Consider the following 23,779-nt stretch of genomic DNA (forward strand, 5'->3'; position numbering starts at 1 on the left):
CTATGGACCTAAACACTATAGTCCATGTAGTCTTCAGGTTTCAGACCTAAACACTATAGTCCATGTAGCGCACAGGTTTCAGACCTAAACACTATAGTCCATGTAGCCTACAGGTTTCAGACCTAAACACTATAGTCCATGTAGCCTACAGGTTTCAGACTGCTATGGACCTAAACACTATAGTCCATGTAGCATCCAGGTTTCAGACCTAAACACTATAGTCCATGTAGCCTACAGGTTTCAGACCTAAACACTATAGTCCATGTAGCCTACAGGTTTCAGACCTAAACACTATAGTCCATGTAGCCTACAGGTTTCAGACCTAAACATTATAGTCCATGTAGCCTACAAGTTTCAGACCTAAACACTATAGTCCATGTAGCCTACAGGTTTCAGACTGCTATGGACCTAAACACTATAGTCCATGTAGCCTACAGGTTTCAGACCTAAACACTATAGTCCATGTAGCATCCAGGTTTCAGACCTAAACACTGTAGTCCATGTAGCCTACAGGTTTCAGACTGCTATGGACCTAAACACTATAGTCCATGTAGCCTACAGGTTTCAGACCTAAACACTATAGTCCATGTAGCCTACAGGTTTCAGACCTAAACACTATAGTCCATGTAGCCTACAAGTTTCAGACCTAAACACTATAGTCCATGTAGCCTACAGGTTTCAGACCTAAACACTATAGTCCATGTACCCTACAGGTTCCAGAACTAAACACTATAGTCCATGTAGCCTACAGGTTCCAGAACTAAACACTATAGTCAATGTAGCCTACAGGTTTCAGAGCTAAACACTATAGTCCATGTACCCTACAGGTTTCAGACTGCTATGGACCTAAACACTATAGTCCATGTAGCCTACAGGTTTCAGACCTAAGCACTATAGTCCATGTATCCTACAGGTTTCAGACCTAAACCTTATAGTCCATGTAGCCTACAGGTTTCAGACCTAAACACTATAGTCCATGTTGCCTACAGGATTCAGAATGCTATGGACCTAAACACTATAGTCCATGTAGCATCCAGGTTTCAGACCTAAATACTATAGTCCATGTAGCCTACAGGTTTCAGACCTAAACACTATAGTCCATTAAGCCTACAGGTTTCAGACCTAAACACTATAGTCCATGTAGCCTACAGGTTTCAGACCTAAACACTATAGTCCATGTAGCCTACAGGTTTCAGACCTAAACACTATAGTCCATGTACCCAACAGGTTTCAGACCTAAACACTATAGTCCATGTAGCCTACAGGTTTCAGACCTAAACACTATAGTCCATGTAGCCTACAGGTTTCAGACCTAAACACTATAGTCCATGTAGCCTACAAGTTTCAGACCTAAACACTATAGTCCATGTAGCCTACAGGTTTCAGACTGCTATGGACCTAAACACTATAGTCCATGTAGCCTACAGGTTTCAGACCTAAACACTATAGTCCATGTAGCATCCAGGTTTCAGACCTAAACACTGTAGTCCATGTAGCCTACAGGTTTCAGACTGCTATGGACCTAAACACTATAGTCCATGTAGCCTACAGGTTTCAGACCTAAACACTATAGTCCATGTAGCCTACAGGTTTCAGACCTAAACACTATAGTCCATGTAGCCTACAGCTTTCAGACTGCTATGGACCTAAACACTATAGTCCATGTAGCCTACAGGTTTCAGACCTAAGCACTATAGTCCATGTATCCTACAGGTTTCAGACCTAAACACTATAGTCCATGTAGCCTACAGGTTTCAGAATGCTATGGACCTAAACACTATAGTCCATGTAGCCTACAGGTTTCAGACCTAAACACTATAGTCCATGTAGCCTACAGGTTTCAGACTGCTATGGACCTAAACACTATAGTCCATGTAGCCTACAGGTTTCAGACCTATACACTATAGTCCATGTAGCCTACAGGTTTCAGAATGCTATGGACCTAAACGCTATAGTCCATGTAGCCTACAGGTTTCAGAATGCTATGGACCTAAACACTATAGTCCATGTAGACTACAGGTTTCAGACCTAAACACTATAGTCCATGTAGCCTACAGGTTTCATACCTAAACACTATAGTCCATGTAGCCTAGAGGTTTCAGACCTAAACACTCTAGTCCATGTAGCCTACAGGTTTCAGACTGCTATGGACCTAAACACTATAGTCCATGTAGCCTACATGTTTCATACCCAAACACTATAGTCCATGTAGCCTACAGGTTTCAGACCTAAACACTATAGTCCATGTAGCCTACAGGTTTCAGACCTAAACATTATAGTCCATGTAGCCTACAGGTTTCAGACCTAAACACTATAGTCCATGTAGCCTACAGGTTTCAGACCTAAACACTATAGTCCATGTACCCTACAGGTTTCAGACCTAAACACTATAGTCCATGTAGCCTACAGGTTTCAGACCTAAACACTATAGTCCATGTAGCCTACAGGTTTCAGACTGCTATGGACCTAAACACTATAGTCCATGTATCCTACAGGTTTCAGAATGCTATGGACCTAAACACTATAGTCCATTTAGCAACCAGGTTTCAGACCTAAACACTATAGTCCATGTAGCCTACATGTTTCAGACCTACACATTATAGTCCATGTAGCCTACAGGTTTCAGAACTAAACACTATAGTCCATGTAGCCTACAGGTTTCAGACCTAAACACTATAGTCCATGTATCCTACAGGTTTCAGACTGCTATGGACCTAAACACTATAGTCCATGTAGCCTACAGGTTTCAGACTGCTATGGACCTAAACACTATAGTCCATGTAGCCTACAGGTTTCAGAACTAAACACTATAGTCCATGTAGCCTACAGGTTTCAGACCTAAACACTATAGTCCATGTAACCTACAGGTTTCAGACCTACACATTATAGTCCATGTAGCCTACAGGTTTCAGAACTAAACACTATAGTCCATGTAGCCTACAGGTTTCAGACCTAAACACTATAGTCCATGTAGCCTACAGGTTTCAGAACTAAACACTATAGTCCATGTATCCTACAGGTTTCAGACCTAAACACTATAGTCCATGTAGTCTACAGGTTTCAGACCTAAACACTATAGTCCATGTATCCTACAGGTTTCAGAATGCTATGGACCTAAACACTATAGTCCATGTATCCTACAGGTTTCAGAATGCTATGGACCTAAACACTATAGTCCATTTAGCAACCAGGTTTCAGACCTAAACACTATAGTCCATGTAGACTACATGTTTCAGACCTACACATTATAGTCCATGTAGCCTACAGGTTTCAGAACTAAACACTATAGTCCATGTATCCTACATGTTTTAGACTGATATGGACCTAAACACTATAGTCCATGTAGCCTACAGGTTTCAGACCTAAACACTATAGTCCATGTAGCCTACAGGTTTCAGACCTAAACACTATAGTCCATGTAGCCTACAGGTTTCAGACCTAAACACTATAGTCCATGTAGCCTACAGGTTTCAGACCTAAACATTATAGTCCATGTACCCTACAGGTTTCAGACCTAAACACTATAGTCCATGTAGCCTACAGGTTTCATAACTAAACACTATAGTCCATGTACCCTACAGGTTTCAGACCTAAACACTATAGTCCATGTAGCCTACAGGTTTCAGACTGCTATGGACCTAAACACTATAGTCCATGTAGCCTACAGGTTTCAGAATGCTATGGACCTAAACACTATTGTCCATGTAGTCTTCAGGTTTCAGACCTAAACACTATAGTCCATGTAGCCTACAGGTTTCAGAATACTATGGACCTAAACACTATAGTCCATGTAGCATCCAGGTTTCAGACCTAAACATTATAGTCCATGTAGCCTACAGGTTTCAGACCTAAACACTATAGTCCATGTAGCCTACAGGTTTCAGACCTAAACACTATAGTCCATGTAGCCTACAGGTTTCAGAACTAAACACTATAGTCCATGTAGCCTACAGGTTTCAGACCTAAACACTATAGTCCATGTAACCTACAGGTTTCAGACCTACACATTATAGTCCATGTAGCCTACAGGTTTCAGAACTAAACACTATAGTCCATGTAGCCTACAGGTTTCAGACCTAAACACTATAGTCCATGTAGCCTACAGGTTTCAGAACTAAACACTATAGTCCATGTATCCTACAGGTTTCAGACCTAAACACTATAGTCCATGTAGTCTACAGGTTTCAGACCTAAACACTATAGTCCATGTATCCTACAGGTTTCAGAATGCTATGGACCTAAACACTATAGTCCATGTATCCTACAGGTTTCAGAATGCTATGGACCTAAACACTATAGTCCATTTAGCAACCAGGTTTCAGACCTAAACACTATAGTCCATGTAGACTACATGTTTCAGACCTACACATTATAGTCCATGTAGCCTACAGGTTTCAGAACTAAACACTATAGTCCATGTATCCTACATGTTTTAGACTGATATGGACCTAAACACTATAGTCCATGTAGCCTACAGGTTTCAGACCTAAACACTATAGTCCATGTAGCCTACAGGTTTCAGACCTAAACACTATAGTCCATGTAGCCTACAGGTTTCAGACCTAAACACTATAGTCCATGTAGCCTACAGGTTTCAGACCTAAACACTATAGTCCATGTAGCCTACAGGTTTCAGAACTAAACACTATAGTCCATGTAGCCTACAGGTTTCAGAACTAAACACTATAGTCCATGTAGCCTACAGGTTTCAGAACTAAACACTATAGTCCATGTAGCCTACAGGTTTCAGAACTAAACACTATAGTCCATGTAGCCTACAGGTTTCAGACCTAAACACTATAGTCCATGTACCCTACAGGTTTCAGACTGCTATGGACCTAAGCACTATAGTCCATGTAGCCTACAGGTTTCAGACCTAAACACTATAGTCCATGTAGCCTACAGGTTTCAGACCTAAACACTATAGTCCATGTACCCTACAGGTTTCAGACCTAAACACTATAGTCCATGTAGCCTACAGGTTTCAGACCTAAACACTATAGTCCATGTACCCTACAGGTTTCAGACCTAAACACTATAGTCCATGTACCCCACAGGTTTCAGACCTAAACACTATAGTCCATGTACCCTACAGGTTTCAGACTGCTATGGACCTAAGCACTATAGTCCATGTAGCCTACAGGTTTCAGACCTAAACACTATAGTCCATGTAGCCTACAGGTTTCAGACCTAAACACTATAGTCCATGTTGCCTACAGGTTTCAGACCTAAACATTATAGTCCATGTACCCTACAGGTTTCAGACCTAAACACTATAGTCCATGTAGCCTACAGGTTTCATAACTAAACACTATAGTCCATGTACCCTACAGGTTTCAGACCTAAACACTATAGTCCATGTAGCCTACAGGTTTCAGACTGCTATGGACCTAAACACTATAGTCCATGTAGCCTACAGGTTTCAGAATGCTATGGACCTAAACACTATTGTCCATGTAGTCTTCAGGTTTCAGACCTAAACACTATAGTCCATGTAGCCTACAGGTTTCAGAATACTATGGACCTAAACACTATAGTCCATGTAGCATCCAGGTTTCAGACCTAAACATTATAGTCCATGTAGCCTACAGGTTTCAGACCTAAACACTATAGTCCATGTAGCCTACAGGTTTCAGAACTAAACATTATAGTCCATGTAGCCTACAGGTTTCAGACCTAAACACTATAGTCCATGTAGCCTACAGGTTTCAGACCTAAACACTATATTCCATGTAGCCTACAGGTTTCAGACTGCTATGGACCTAAACACTATAGTCCATGTAGCCTACAGGTTTCAGACCTAAACACTATAGTCCATGTAGCCTACAGGTTTCAGACCTAAACACTATAGTCCATGTAGCCTACAGGTTTCAGACTGCTATGGACCTAAACACTATAGTCCATGTAGCCTACAGGTTTCAGACCTAAACACTATAGTCCATGTAGCCTACAGGTTTCAGACCTAAACACTATAGTCCATGTAGCCTACAGGTTTCAGAACTAAACACTATAGTCCATGTAGCCTACAGGTTTCAGACCTAAACACTATAGTCCATGTTGCCTACAGGTTTCAGACCTAAACACTATAGTCCATGTAGCCTACAGGTTTCAGACCTAAACACTATAGTCCATGTAGCCTACAGGTTTCAGAACTAAACACTATAGTCCATGTAGCCTACAGGTTTCAGACCTAAACACTATAGTCCATGTAGTCTACAGGTTTCATAATGCTATGGACCTAAACACTCTGTACCCAGCTAACAACAAACATTCCCACAACTTTAGAAAACGAGTCTCATTAGGTCATTAACCAACGTTTTCATACGAAGGAATGTTTTCAAGAGACAATTCTCTTAATGTCAAATAGAACGTGGTTACCATGTTCTCATTACTAAATGTGTCCGCAATTGTTTTATTTATTACACATCATTATTGACCTGCTTGGTGAACCGCTGATCCACTCATAGCTCTTTGTCTGTTGTCAAGGATACTCACACACAGTGCTTTTCACATAGCGTTTTCAACTTACATATTTGAGACATTTTGACAAACATAGTGCATGTTAATTCATACAGTAATTATTATTCAACATGTCCTCACCTGGGATTTGAACTCACAACTTCTTGGTTCATGGTTCTGATCTTCCTGCTACGCCTCCATATTGGGTCTCAGTTAATCTGACTTTTCTCTCATAATTGATTTTATTTTACTTATTTCAGCAATTTAATGGCTTTCTGTATAATTTTCTAACTTTGGTGGGTCATAATAACCTGAATCACTAGTATGATCATTAAAATATATTTTCTTGAGTGTCATTTTAACAGAGCTGAGATTACACCTATCAAGTTGTTTCAGATCTACACAAGTGCCTAGGGAGGAGTGGGTAGGATTTGTTCTGGACAGGACAGGGCATAACTATACGGGCCCTAGAGTCCTAGAGCTGTCCTTTATTGGGACAGTGTTTAGGGTGTTTGGTTCTGGTGGCCTGGGTTTGAGACCTGCTAGAGGACCTGCTATTGGCTCATTCTCAGCAATATATATTAATGTCATTAGTTACAACACACCTATCTGATCTAATTAAAATGAGTTTCTCATTGAACAAAGGGAGTCTGTATGATTACCCCTTGAGCACCAATGATGACTGCTTTTCCACTACCTCTTAAATTATCAGTATTTATACATTCTATATAGCTGAGCATCTCTCCATGGTCTTCTGAAAATCTACACCATATACCATGTATATCATTAATTTAAAAGTTATAAAATGGATGCAGCAACTGCAGATTGCCTCTTTAACATATTGTTATTTCTGTGATTGGTCCCAAGTGATTCTGTTGCAATGTCTGTTTTTCCACATTAAAACTTGGAGATGGAACTCTGTGTTGTGTGTTGTTTTGGTATAACTGGCATCATCATTGCTTAAATGGTAAATTTGAGAAAGTAAAGACATGCTACTGTAAATATAGAATATGAAAATGACAACGTATATTGCTAATAATGTGACAGTAGGGTGACTCCTCTAGCAGGTCTCAAACCCAGGCCACCAGAACCAAACGCCCTAAACACTGTCCCAATAAAGGACAGCTCTAGGACTCTAGGGCCCGTATAGTTATGCCCTGTCCTGTCCAGAACAAATCCTACCCACTCCTCCCTAGGCACTTGTGTAGATCTGAAACAACTTGATAGGTGTAAGCAATAGGGTGAATGCACTTTGAAGTACATCTCAACTGCGTTAAAAGTACACTCAATAAATACTTTTATTGATCAAAGTGATTCAGGATTATCATTAAAAGAGGTTAATATGCCCCACCAACATTGGACAACATTGGACAACTATACAGAAAGCACTTCAGTAAATCAAATCAATGATGAGTACGAGACCTTGGGACTATTAGGTTATATCTGCAAAAAGAGGATTCTGAGATAATTGGCTTTAAAGTTAATCCCCTCTTTGGTTTGAATGGTGTCTGAACCCTCATTGGTTTGAATGGTGTCAGCCATTTTTATATTGTATTCTTTTTAACTTAACAGCATGAATTAGAGTACTGTATGCACTGAACTAAAATATAAATGCAACATGTAAAGTGTTGGTCCCATGTTTCATGAGATGAAATAAAAGATCCCAGAAATGTTCCATACGCACAAAAAGCTTATTTCTCTCAAATGTTGTGCACAAATGTGTTTACATCCCTGTTAGTGAGCATTTCTCCTTTGCCAAGATAATCCATCCACCTGACAGGTGTGGCATATCAAGAAGCTGATTAAACAGCATGATCATTACACAGGTGCACCTTGTGCTGGGGACAATAAAAGGCCACTCTAAAATGTGCAGTTTTGTCACACAACACAATGCCACACGTCTAAAGTTTTGAGGGAGCGTGCAATTGGCATGCTGACTTCAGGAATGTCCACCAGAGCTGTTGCCAGATAATTTAATTTCTCTACCATAAGCCGCCTCCAACATCAGTTTAGAGAATTTGGCAGTACGTCCAACCGGCCTCACTACTGCAGACTGTGTGTGCGAGCGGTTTGCTGTCAACGTTGTGAACAGAGTGCCCCATGTGGTTTCTAATGACAATTGAGATGTACAAACTATGGCATAAGGGGACGACGAGCGGATAAGAGGCAATCCGTAATTTCGATTAAGATATTAATGAGCGAGCTATGATGGACGTAGTCAATATAACTATTTGTTCAGCACTTTTGTAATGTACAGCGACATAATTCAGAACATTGGCCGTTTGTCACGCTCGTCGAAGGAGGAGGACCAAGGCGCAGCGTGGAATGCGAACATATTTATTTAAATAATGATCACACGAACAAAACGATAACGTGACGTCCTTGGTTACATACACAAACCAACACGGAACAAGAAACCACACCAAATGAATGCCAAACGGCTACCTAAGTATGGCTCCCAATCAGAGATAACGAGCTACAGCCGTCTCTGATTGGGAGCCACCCTGGCCAACAGAAATACAAAACTAGACTATCACCCTAGCACACAAAACACAAAGAAACAACACACCCTGGCTCAACATAACAGAGTCCCAGAGCCAGGGCGTGACAGTACCCCCCCCAAAGGCGCGGACTGCGACCGCGCCAAACATAAACAGAACAGGGGAGGGCCGGGTGGGCATTCCTCCACGGAGGCGGTTCCGGCTCCAGGCTTGACCCCCACCCTCCAACCAACCCCCCAAAGTGCCCCTGGTCCGGTCTGGCCCTGCTGGCCGGAGCTGGACTGAACACTGGTGGAGCGGATTGCTCTAGCTCCGGAGTGGAGCAGCTGACCGGTGCCGGACCAGGCACCGGTGGAACAGGCACGGGCTGTGCCGGACTGACGACGCGCACCACAGGCTTGGTGCGGGGAGCAGGGACGGGCTGGACCGGGCTGACGACGCGCACCATTGGCTTGGTGCGGGGAGCAGGGACGGGCCGAACCGGGCTGACGAAGCGCACCACTGGTTTGGTGCGGGGAGCAGGGACGGGCCGAACCGGGCTGGCGACGCGCACCACAGGCTCGGTGCGAGGGACAGGAACAGGCCGGACCGTACTGGGGACACACACCACTGGCCCTACGCGGGGATCAGGAACGGGCCGGACCGGACTGGTAACACACCCCAGTACCTCTCGCCGTGCCTCTACACGTTCCTCCCCTTTTGTGACCAGTGGCCCCCGTAACCTGGCGGCCTCCTCTACTAACCGCTCTATCGCGGCCTCCTGCTGCCCCGTCGTCCACGGCGTGAGCCCCCCACTAAAAAAATTATGGGAGTCTCTCCTCCCCGTGGACCAGGCCTCCATAGTTCTCGCCCAACTCTCGCTCTTCTGCTTCCAACTCCAGCCTCTCTCCTCCTCACACGGCTTGACCCAGTCGAGGTGGCACAGGAGATCCGCTAGAGATTCCCCTGGCGATGGCTCCTGGACACGCTGCTTGGTCCAGTTTTGGTGGTTTCTCCTGTCACGCTCGTCGAAGGAGGAGGACCAAGGCGCAGCGTGGAATGCGAACATATTTATTTAAATAATGATCACACGAACAAAACAACAAAACGATAACGTGACGTCCTTGGTTACATACACAAACCAACACGGAACAAGAAACCACACCAAATGAATGCCAAACGGCTACCTAAGTATGGCTCCCAATCAGAGATAACGAGCTACAGCCGTCTCTGATTGGGAGCCACCCTGGCCAACATAGAAATACAAAACTAGACTATCACCCTAGCACACAAAACACAAAGAAACAACACACCCTGGCTCAACATAACAGAGTCCCAGAGCCAGGGCGTGACACCGTTCTTACGGTGTTCTCCCTCTACACCAAGTCAGAACCGTAGGATTAATAAAGGGGGCATATAATCAGACAATTAAATCTCTTACAATATTCAATGATTACATTTCTCTAAAACATGTTATAGGCTACATGTGCACCACCAAGTCAGAACAGTAGGCAAAATTAAGAGGGGAAAATAGACCAAAGTATTAGGGTGAGGCACATGGGCTACTAACAGCTTACTACACAACATACACTTAGTATTACTTTCTTAGCTACAGTATACATATCTCCCTGGTATATTCCATCAGTTATGCAGCAGCATACAATACATTTTTGGACTGAACTTGTTGTGCTGTGCTCACTTGAACAGGAAGGTGGCGCAGCAGTCATTCGTGGGCAAATTTTGTCATCAAACTTTGTCATCAAAGTCTGGCATTCTCTGGATTTATGGTGCTTTCAAGACAACTGGGAACTCGGAAAAAGCAAGGTCTAATCATGATGACGTCAGTGATCTTCAGGTCATAGCTCTAGAAAGAGGCCAGAGTTCCCGACTTACAATTCCAAGTTGGATGACTGTTCAAAAAGTATTTTCCCAGTCGGAGATCGTTTTTCCTAAGTTCCCAGTTGTCTTGAACTCACTGAAGTCAGATTTCCCAGTTCCGAGTTAACAGTTGTTTTGAGCGCGGCAGAAGTCATGTTGGATTGACAGCATTGCCAATGTTGAATGTTTATAATTTTAGGCTTGGAAAAGAGACCCTTAAAGCCATAATTGGGACCACACAGCCACTCCACTGAATAGCAAGCTAGTGATTGCTTTGCAATGCTTGCAGTTAGCCACTGATTCCTTCCAAACCACTCATTGTTGAATCTGCGATTTCCAACTTGTTGTGTAATGTTTATGTCCAATGGCCGATGAACACGATAAGTTTTATCTATAATTTATCTTCATATGACAAGGATTAAAAAGGATTTGCCAGTAGATTGTCGACTTGATTCATGATGATGACTGCTCGCTAAGATTTTGAAAGTATGATGTTGACATGATCAGTCCAATCAAAGCTATTATAGATATAACGTGATTTGATGTCATTTTATCTGTGGCCAATGACCTTGAGCCTTCTTGGATGGGCACTTCTAATGTAACTCTATGGCAGCACCCAAGGGGCTTGACCCTTAGAGCTCTACCCTTAGACGTACTATCCCCACGAGTGACAGAACACTGAGCCAATCACGTAGTGTACCCATGAGTGACAGAACACTGAGCCAATCACGGCGCAACTAGAGAATAATATCAACCCCTACGCTCCGTATTTTCCGCTGGCTGCCCCACCACCACAGAAAGCACTGAGCTAGACTGAAACACCTGCATTTTGGAGCTGCCTTACTCAAGAAAGCAGAAAAGAGACCATGTTTGTATGGAGGCTTTATTAACTCAAAACAATGTTTTATTTGTTTTACATTGTTTGCAAACCGATATGTGACTAGTATTAATGCCAAAATAATATGATGATGCTGCTATGTTAATAATAATAATATAATAATAAGAATATGCCATTTAGCAGACTGTCACGCCCTGACTCAGGGGACTCTTATATGTTGAGTCAGGGTGTGTATATTCTATGTTGTGTATTTTCTAGGTGTGTTATCTAGTATGTGTATTTCTATGTTGGCCGGTGTGGTTCCCAATCAGAGGCAGCTGTCGCTCGTTGTCTCTGATGGGGGACTAGCCTGTTGGCACTAGGTACTTGTGGGATCTTGTTCCGTGTTTAGGCTAGTTTTGTGTTCAGCCTTTGGACTTCACGTTTCGTTGGTTTGTTGTTTTGTCGTGTGTTTATCATTTAAATAAACATGTACGCATTTCACGCTGCGCCTTGGTCTGACCCGTCCTTAAACGAACGTGACACAGACGCTTTTATCCAAAGCGACTTACAGTCATGTGCGCATACATTTTTACGTATGGGTGGTCCCGGGGATCGAACCCACTACCCTGGCGTTACAAGCTAAAAAGGTACAAACAATACGTGGGGCTACCTGCCCTAAATGACGGGTCGCAACTGAGATCATACAGTGCCTTGCAAAAGCATTCATCCCGTTTGTTGCATTAAAACCTGTAATTTAAATGGATTTTTATTTGGGTTTCATGTAATGGACATACACAAAATAGTCCAAATTGGTGAAGTGAAATTAAACTTGTTTCAAAAAATTCAAAAAAATAAATAACGGAAAAGTGGTGCGTGCATATGTATTCACCTCCTTTGCTATGAAGCCCCTAAATAAGATCTGGTGCAACCAATTACCTTAAGAAGTGACATAATTAGTTAAATAAAGTCCACCTGTGCAATCTGTGTGCACGTGTTACATGATCTCAGTATATATACACCTGTTCTGAAAGGCCCCAGAGTCTGCAACACCACTAAGCAAGGGGCACCACCAAGCAAGCGGCACCATGAAGATCAAGGAGCTCTCCAAACAAGTCAGGGACAAAGTTGTGGAGAAGTACAGATCAGGGTTGGGGGTGTGAGCCACTGAACTCAACTCGTCGTGTTTGGAGGACAAAGAACGCTGAGGTGCATCCAAAGAACACCATACCTACTGTGAAGGATGGGGGTGGAAACATCATGCTTTGGGGCTGTTTTTCTGCAAAGGGACCAGGACGACTGATCCGTGTAAAGGAAAGAATGAATGGGGCCATGTATCGTGAGATTTTGAGTGAAAACCTCCTTCCATCAGCAAGGGCATTGAAGATGAAACGTGGCTGGGTCTTTCAGCATGACAATGATCCCAAACACACCGCCCGGGCAACGAAGGAGTGGCTTCGTAAGAAGCATTTCAAGGTCCTGGAGTGGCCTAGCCAGTCTCCAGATCTCAACCCCATAGAAAATCTTTGAAGGGAGTTGAAAGTCCGTGTTGCCCAGCGACAGCCCCAAAACATCACTGCTCTAGAGGAGATCTGCATGGAGGAAGGGGCCAAAATACCAGCAACAGTGTGTGAAAACCTTGTGAAGACGTACAGAAAACGTTTGACCTGTGTCATTGCCAACAAAGGGTATATAACAAAGTATTGAGAAACTTTTGTTATTGACCAAATACTTATTTTCCACCATAATTTGCCAATAAATTCATTAAAAATCCTACAATGTGATTTTCTATAGTCAATGCATCTTACAGTTTTCAGACTGCTATGGACCTAAACACTATAGTCCATGTAGCTGACAGGTTTCAGACCTAAACACTATAGTCCATGTAGCCTACAGGTTTCAGACTGCTATGGACCTAAACACTATAGTCCATGTAGCATACAGGTTTCAGACCTAAACACTATAGTCCATGTAGCCTACAGGTTTCAGACCTAAACACTATAGTCCATGTAGCCTACAGGTTTCAGACCTAAACACTATAGTCCATGTAGCCTACAGGTTTCAGACGTAAACACTATAGTCCATGTAGCCTACAGGTTTCAGACATAAACACTATAGTCCATGTAGCCTACAGGTTTCAGACCTAAACACTATAGTCCATGTAGTCTACAGGTTTCAGAATGCTATGGACCTAAACACTATAGTCCATGTAGCCTACAGGTTTCAGAATGCTATGGACCTAAACACTATAGTCCATGTAGCTTACAGGTTTCAGACCTAAACACTATAGTCCATGTAGCCTACAGGTTTTAGACCTAAACACTATAGTCCATGTAGCCTACAGGTTTCAGACCTAAACGCTATAGTCCATGTAGCCTAAAGGTTTCAGACCTAAACACTGTAGTCCATGTAGCCTACAGGTTTCAGACATAAACACTATAGTCCATGTATCGTACAGGTTTCAGACCTAAACACTATAGTCCGTGTAGCCTACAGGTTTCAGACCTAAACACTATATTCCATGTAGCCTACAGGTTTCAGACTGCTATGGACCTAAACACTATATTCCGTGTAGCCTACAGGTTTCAGACCTAACATTATAGTCCATTTAGCCTACAGGTTTCAGACTTAAACACTATAGTCCATGTAGCGTACAAGTTTCAGACATAAACATTATAGTCCATGTTGCCTACAGGTTTAGACCTAAACATTATAGTCCATGTTGCCTACAGGTTTCAGACCTAAACACTATAGTCCATGTAGCCTACAGGTTTCAGACCTAAACACTAAAGTCCATGTAGCCTACAGGTTTCAGACATAAACACTATAGTCCATGTAGCCTACAGGTTTCAGACCTAAACACTATAGTCCATGTATCGTACAGGTTTCAGACCTAAACACTATAGTCCATGTATCGTACAGGTTTCAGACCTAAACACTATAGTCCATGTAGCCTACAGGTTTCAGACCTAAACACTATAGTCCATTTAGCCTACAGGTTTCAGAACTAAACACTATAGTCCGTGTAGCCTACAGGTTTCAGAGCTAAACACTATAGTCCGTGTAGCCTACAGGTTTCAGAGCTAAACACTATAGTCCATGTAGCCTACAGGTTTCAGACCAAAACACTATAGTCCATGTAGCCTACAGGTTTCAGACTGCTATGGACTTAAAAACTATAGTCCATGTAGCCTACAGGTTTCAGACCAAAACACTATAGTCCATGTATCGTACAGGTTTCAGACCTAAACACTATAGTCCATGTAGCCTACAGGTTTCAGACCTAAACACTATAGTCCATGTATCGTACAGGTTTCAGACCTAAACACTATAGTCCATGTAGCCTACAGGTTTCAGACCTAAACACTATAGTCCATGTAGCCTAAAGGTTTCAGACCTAAACACTATAGTCCATGTAGCCTACAGGTTTCAGACATAAACACTATAGTCCATGTACCCTACAGGTTTCAGAATGCTATTGACCTAAACACTATAGTCCATGTATCGTACAGGTTTCAGACCTAAACACTATAGTCCATGTATCGTACAGGTTTCAGACCTAAACACTATAGTCCATGTAGCCTACAGGTTTCAGACCTAAACACTATAGTCCATGTAGCCTACAGGTTTCAGACCTAAACACTATAGTCCATGTAGCCTACAGGTTTCAGACCTAAACACTATAGTCCATGTATCGTACAGGTTTCAGACCTAAACACTATAGTCCATGTAGCCTACAGGTTTCAGACCTAAACACTATAGTCCATGTAGCCTACAGGTTTCAGACCAAAACACTATAGTCCGTGTAGCCTACAGGTTTCAGAGCTAAACACTATAGTCCATGTAGCATACAGGTTTCAGACTGCTATGGACCTAAACACTATAGTCCATGTAGCCTACAGGTTTCAGACCTAAACACTATAGTCCATGTACCCTACAGGTTTCAGACCTAAACACTATAGTCCATGTAGCCTAAATGTTTCAGAACTAAACACTCTAGTCCATGTAGCCTACAGGTTTCATACCTAAAAACTATTGTTCATGTAACCTACAGGTTTCAGACTGCTATGGACCTAAACACTATAGTCCATGTAGCATACAGGTTTCAGACTGCTATGGACCTAAACACTATAGTCCATGTAGCCTACAGGTTTCAGACCTAATCACTATAGTCCATGTAGCCTACAGGTTTCAGACCTAAACACTATAGTCCATGTAGCCTACAGGTTTCAGACCTAAACACTATAGTTCATGTAGCCTACAGGTTTCAGAACTAAACACTATAGTCCATGTACCCTACAGGTTTCAGACCTAAACACTATAGTCCGTGTAGCCTACAGGTTTCAGACCTAAACACTATAGTCCATGTAGCCTACAGGTTTCAGACTGCTATGGACCTAAACACTATAGTCCATGTAGCCTACAGGTTTCAGAACTAAACACTATAGTCCATGTAACCTACAGGTTTCAGACCTAAATACTATAGTCCATGTACCCTACAGGTTTCAGACCTAAATACTATAGTCCATGTAGCCTACAGGTTTCAGACCTAAATACTATAGTCCATGTAGCCTACAGGTTTCAGACTGCTGTGGACCTAAACACTATAGTCCATGTAGCCTACAGGTTTCAGAACTAAACACTATAGTCCATGTACCCTACAGGTTTCAGACCTAAACACTATAGTCCATGTAGCCTACAGGTTTCAGACCTAAACACTATAGTCCATGTAGTCTACAGGTTTCAGATCTAAACACTATAGTCCATGTAGCCTACATGTTTCAGAACTAAACACTATAGTCCATGTAGCCTACAGGTTTCATACCTAAACACTATAGTCCATGTAGCCTACAGGTTTCATAACTAAACACTATAGTCCATGTAGCCTACAGGTTTCAGACCTAAACACTATAGTCCATGTAGCCTACAGGTTTCAGAACTAAACACTATAGTCCATGTAGCCTACAGGTTTCAGACCTAAACACTATAGTCCATGTAGCCTAAAGGTTTCAGACCTAAACACTATAGTCCATGTAGCGTACAAGTTTCAAACATAAACATTATAGTCCATGTTGCCTACAGGTTTAGACCTAAACATTATAGTCCATGTAGCCTACAGGTTTCAGACCTAAACACTATAGTCCATGTAGCCTACAGGTTTCAGAACTAAACACTATAGTCCATGTAGCCTACAGGTTTCAGACCTAAACACTATAGTCCATGTAGCCTACAGGTTTCAGACTGCTATGGACCTAAACACTATAGTCCATGTAGCGTACAAGTTTCAGACATAAACATTATAGTCCATGTAGCCTACAGGTTTCAGACCTAAACACTATAGTCCATGTAGCCTACAGGTTCCAGACCTAAACACTATAGTCCATGTAGCCTACAGGTTTCAGACTGCTATGGACCTAAACACTATAGTCCATGTAGCGTACAAGTTTCAGACATAAACATTATAGTCCATGTTGCCTACAGGTTTAGACCTAAACATTATATTCCATGTACCCTACAGGTTTCAGACTGCTATGGACCTAAACACTATAGTCCATGTAGCCTAAAGGTTTCAGACCTAAACACTATAGTCAATGTAGCCTACAGGTTTCAGACCTAACACTATAGTCCATGTACCCTACAGGTTTCAGACCTAAACACTATAGTCCATGTAGCATAAAGGTTTCAGACCTAAACACTATAGTTCATGTAGCCTACAGGTTTCAGAACTAAACACAATAGTCCATGTAGCTTACAGGTTTCAGACCTAAACACTATAGTCCATGTAGCCTACAGCTTTCAGACATAAACACTATAGTCCATGTAGCTTACAGGTTTCAGACCTAAACACTATAGTCCATGTAGCCTACAGCTTTCAGACATAAACACTATAGTCCATGTAGCTTACAGGTTTCAGACCTAAACACTATAGTCCATGTACCCTAAAGGTTTCAGACCTAAACACTATAGTCCATGTAGCCTACAGGTTTCAGACCTAACACTATAGTCCATGTACCCTACAGGTTTCAGACCTAAACACTATAGTCCATGTAGCATAAAGGTTTCAGACCTAAACACTATAGTTCATGTAGCCTACAGGTTTCAGAACTAAACACTATAGTCCATGTAGCTTACAGGTTTCAGACCTAAACACTATAGTCCATTTAGCCTATAGATTTCAGACCAAAACACTATAGTCCGTGTAGCCTACAGGTTTCAGACCTAAACACCATAGTCCATGTAGCCTACAGGTTTCAGACCTAAACACAATAGTCCATGTAGCCTACAAGTTTCAGAACTAAACACTATAGTCCGTGTAGCCTACAGGTTTCAAACATAAACACTATAGTCCATGTAGCCTACAGGTTTCAGACTGCTATGGACCTAAACACTATAGTCCATGTAGCCTACAGGTTTCAGAACTAAACACTATAGTCCATGAACCCTACAGGTTTCAGACCTAAACACTATAGTCCATGTAGCCTACAGGTTTCAGACCTAAACACTATAGTCCATGTAGTCTACAGGTTTCAGATCTAAACACTATAGTCCATGTAGCCTACATGTTTCAGAACTAAACACTATAGTCCATGTAGCCTACAGGTTTCATACCTAAAAACTATAGTCCATGTAGCCTACAGGTTTCAGACCTAAACACTATAGTCCATGTAGCCTAAAGGTTTCAGACCTAAACACTATAGTCCATGTAGCCTACAGGTTTCATAACTAAACACTATAGTCCATGTAGCCTACAGGTTTCAGACCTAAACACTATAGTCCATGTAGCCTAAAGGTTTCAGACCTAAACACTATAGTCCATGTAGCCTACAGGTTTCAGACTGCTATGGACCTAAAAACTATAGTCCATGTAGCCTACAGGTTTCAGACCTAATCACTATAGTCCATGTAGCCTACAGGTTTCAGAACTAAACACTATTTTCCATGTAGCCTACAGGTTTCAGACTGCTATGGACCTAAACACAATATTCCGTGTAGCCTACAGGTTTCAGAACTAACATTATAGTCCATTTAGCCTACAGGTTTCAGACCTAAACACTATAGTCCATGTAGCGTACAAGTTTCAAACATAAACATTATAGTCCATGTAGCCTACAGGTTGCAGACCTAAACATTATAGTCCATGTAGCCTACATGTTTCAGACCTAAACACTATAGTCCATGTAGCCTACAGGTTTCAGACCTAAACACTATAGTCCATGTAGCCTACAGGTTTCAGACCTAAACACTATAGTTCATGTAGCCTATAGGTTTCAGACCTAAACACTATAGTCCATGTAGCCTACAGGTTTCAGACCTAAACACTATAGTTCATGTAGCCTATAGGTTTCATACCTAAACACTATAGTCCATGTAGCCTACAGGTTTCAGACCTAAACACTATAGTCCATGTAGCCTACAGGTTTCAGACCTAAACATTATAGTCCATGTAGCCTACAGGTTTCAGACCTAAACATTATAGTCCATGTAGCCTACAGGTTTCAGACCTAAACACTAAAGTCCATGTAGCCTACAGGTTTCAAACTGCTATGGACCTAAACACTATAGTCCATGTAGCCTACAGGTTTCAGACCTAAACATTATAGTCCATGTAGCCTACAGGTTTCAGACCTAAACATTATAGTCCATGTAGCCTACAGGTTTCACACCTAAACATTATAGTCCATGTAGCCTACAGGTTTCAGACCTAAACATTATAGTCCATGTAGCCTACAGGTTTCAGATCAAAACACTATAGTCTGTGTAGCCTACAGGTTTCAGACCTAAACACTATAGTCCATGTAGCATACAGGTTTCAGACTGCTATGGACTTAAACACTATAGTCCATGTACCCCACAGGTTTCAGACCTAAACACTATAGTCCATGTAGCATACAGGTTTCAGACTGCTATGGACTTAAACACTATAGTCCATGTAGCCTACAGGTTTCAGACCTAAACACTATAGTCCATGTAGCATACAGGTTTTAGACCTAAACACTATAGTCCATGTAGCCTACAGGTTTCAGACCTAAACACTATATTCCATGTAGCCTACAGGTTTCAGACCTAAACACTATAGTCAATGTAGTCTACAAGTTTCAGACCTAAACACTACAGTCCATGTAGCATACAGGTTTCAGACTGCTATGGACCTAAACACTATAGTCCATGTAGCCTACAGGTTTCAGACCTAAACACTATATTCCGTGTAGCCTACAGGTGTCAGACCTAACATTATAGTCCATTTAGCCTACAGGTTTCAGACCTAAACACTAAAGTCCATGTAGCGTACAAGTTTCAGACATAAACATTATAGTCCATGTAGCCTACAGGTTTCAGACCTAAACACTATAATCCATATAGCCTACAGGTTTCAGACCTAAACACTATAGTCCATGTAGCCTACAGGTTTTTGACCTAAACACTATAGTCCATGTAGCCTACAGGTTTCAGACCTAAACACTATAGTCCATGTAGCCTACAGGTTTTTGACCTAAACACTATAGTCCATGTAGCCTACAGGTTTCAGACCTAAACACTATAGTCCATGTAGCCTACAGGTTTCAGACCTAAACACTATAGTCCATGTAGCCTACAGGTTTCAGACCTAAACACTACAGTCCGTGTAGCCTACAGGTTTCAGACCTAAACACTATAGTCCATGTAGCCTACAGGTTTCAGACCTAAACACTATAGTCAATGTAGCCTACAGCTTTCAGACTGCTATGGACCTAAACACTATAGTCCATGTAGCCTACAGGTTTCAGACCTAAACACTATAGTCCATGTAGCATACAGGTTTCAGACTGCTATGGACCTAAACACTATAGTCCATGTAGCCTACAGGTTTCAGACCTAATCACTATAGTCCATGTAGCCTACAGGTTTCAGACCTAAACACTATAGTCCATGTAGCCTACAGGTTTCAGACCTAAACACTATAGTTCATGTAGCCTACAGGTTTCAGAACTAAACACTATAGTCCATGTACCCTACAGGTTTCAGACCTAAACACTATAGTCCGTGTAGCCTACAGGTTTCAGACCTAAACACTATAGTCCATGTAGCCTACAGGTTTCAGACTGCTATGGACCTAAACACTATAGTCCATGTAGCCTACAGGTTTCAGAACTAAACACTATAGTCCATGTAACCTACAGGTTTCAGACCTAAATACTATAGTCCATGTACCCTACAGGTTTCAGACCTAAATACTATAGTCCATGTAGCCTACAGGTTTCAGACCTAAATACTATAGTCCATGTAGCCTACAGGTTTCAGACTGCTGTGGACCTAAACACTATAGTCCATGTAGCCTACAGGTTTCAGAACTAAACACTATAGTCCATGTACCCTACAGGTTTCAGACCTAAACACTATAGTCCATGTAGCCTACAGGTTTCAGACCTAAACACTATAGTCCATGTAGTCTACAGGTTTCAGATCTAAACACTATAGTCCATGTAGCCTACATGTTTCAGAACTAAACACTATAGTCCATGTAGCCTACAGGTTTCATACCTAAACACTATAGTCCATGTAGCCTACAGGTTTCATAACTAAACACTATAGTCCATGTAGCCTACAGGTTTCAGACCTAAACACTATAGTCCATGTAGCCTACAGGTTTCAGAACTAAACACTATAGTCCATGTAGCCTACAGGTTTCAGACCTAAACACTATAGTCCATGTAGCCTAAAGGTTTCAGACCTAAACACTATAGTCCATGTAGCGTACAAGTTTCAAACATAAACATTATAGTCCATGTTGCCTACAGGTTTAGACCTAAACATTATAGTCCATGTAGCCTACAGGTTTCAGACCTAAACACTATAGTCCATGTAGCCTACAGGTTTCAGAACTAAACACTATAGTCCATGTAGCCTACAGGTTTCAGACCTAAACACTATAGTCCATGTAGCCTACAGGTTTCAGACTGCTATGGACCTAAACACTATAGTCCATGTAGCGTACAAGTTTCAGACATAAACATTATAGTCCATGTAGCCTACAGGTTTCAGACCTAAACACTATAGTCCATGTAGCCTACAGGTTCCAGACCTAAACACTATAGTCCATGTAGCCTACAGGTTTCAGACTGCTATGGACCTAAACACTATAGTCCATGTAGCGTACAAGTTTCAGACATAAACATTATAGTCCATGTTGCCTACAGGTTTAGACCTAAACATTATATTCCATGTACCCTACAGGTTTCAGACTGCTATGGACCTAAACACTATAGTCCATGTAGCCTAAAGGTTTCAGACCTAAACACTATAGTCAATGTAGCCTACAGGTTTCAGACCTAACACTATAGTCCATGTACCCTACAGGTTTCAGACCTAAACACTATAGTCCATGTAGCATAAAGGTTTCAGACCTAAACACTATAGTTCATGTAGCCTACAGGTTTCAGAACTAAACACAATAGTCCATGTAGCTTACAGGTTTCAGACCTAAACACTATAGTCCATGTAGCCTACAGCTTTCAGACATAAACACTATAGTCCATGTAGCTTACAGGTTTCAGACCTAAACACTATAGTCCATGTAGCCTACAGCTTTCAGACATAAACACTATAGTCCATGTAGCTTACAGGTTTCAGACCTAAACACTATAGTCCATGTACCCTAAAGGTTTCAGACCTAAACACTATAGTCCATGTAGCCTACAGGTTTCAGACCTAACACTATAGTCCATGTACCCTACAGGTTTCAGACCTAAACACTATAGTCCATGTAGCATAAAGGTTTCAGACCTAAACACTATAGTTCATGTAGCCTACAGGTTTCAGAACTAAACACTATAGTCCATGTAGCTTACAGGTTTCAGACCTAAACACTATAGTCCATTTAGCCTATAGATTTCAGACCAAAACACTATAGTCCGTGTAGCCTACAGGTTTCAGACCTAAACACCATAGTCCATGTAGCCTACAGGTTTCAGACCTAAACACAATAGTCCATGTAGCCTACAAGTTTCAGAACTAAACACTATAGTCCGTGTAGCCTACAGGTTTCAAACATAAACACTATAGTCCATGTAGCCTACAGGTTTCAGACTGCTATGGACCTAAACACTATAGTCCATGTAGCCTACAGGTTTCAGAACTAAACACTATAGTCCATGAACCCTACAGGTTTCAGACCTAAACACTATAGTCCATGTAGCCTACAGGTTTCAGACCTAAACACTATAGTCCATGTAGTCTACAGGTTTCAGATCTAAACACTATAGTCCATGTAGCCTACATGTTTCAGAACTAAACACTATAGTCCATGTAGCCTACAGGTTTCATACCTAAAAACTATAGTCCATGTAGCCTACAGGTTTCAGACCTAAACACTATAGTCCATGTAGCCTAAAGGTTTCAGACCTAAACACTATAGTCCATGTAGCCTACAGGTTTCATAACTAAACACTATAGTCCATGTAGCCTACAGGTTTCAGACCTAAACACTATAGTCCATGTAGCCTAAAGGTTTCAGACCTAAACACTATAGTCCATGTAGCCTACAGGTTTCAGACTGCTATGGACCTAAAAACTATAGTCCATGTAGCCTACAGGTTTCAGACCTAATCACTATAGTCCATGTAGCCTACAGGTTTCAGAACTAAACACTATTTTCCATGTAGCCTACAGGTTTCAGACTGCTATGGACCTAAACACAATATTCCGTGTAGCCTACAGGTTTCAGAACTAACATTATAGTCCATTTAGCCTACAGGTTTCAGACCTAAACACTATAGTCCATGTAGCGTACAAGTTTCAAACATAAACATTATAGTCCATGTAGCCTACAGGTTGCAGACCTAAACATTATAGTCCATGTAGCCTACATGTTTCAGACCTAAACACTATAGTCCATGTAGCCTACAGGTTTCAGACCTAAACACTATAGTCCATGTAGCCTACAGGTTTCAGACCTAAACACTATAGTTCATGTAGCCTATAGGTTTCAGACCTAAACACTATAGTCCATGTAGCCTACAGGTTTCAGACCTAAACACTATAGTTCATGTAGCCTATAGGTTTCATACCTAAACACTATAGTCCATGTAGCCTACAGGTTTCAGACCTAAACACTATAGTCCATGTAGCCTACAGGTTTCAGACCTAAACATTATAGTCCATGTAGCCT

This window comes from Coregonus lavaretus, assembly GCF_964263955.1.
Source record: "Coregonus lavaretus genome assembly, chromosome: 20".
NCBI classification, from domain to species: domain Eukaryota; kingdom Metazoa; phylum Chordata; class Actinopteri; order Salmoniformes; family Salmonidae; genus Coregonus; species Coregonus lavaretus.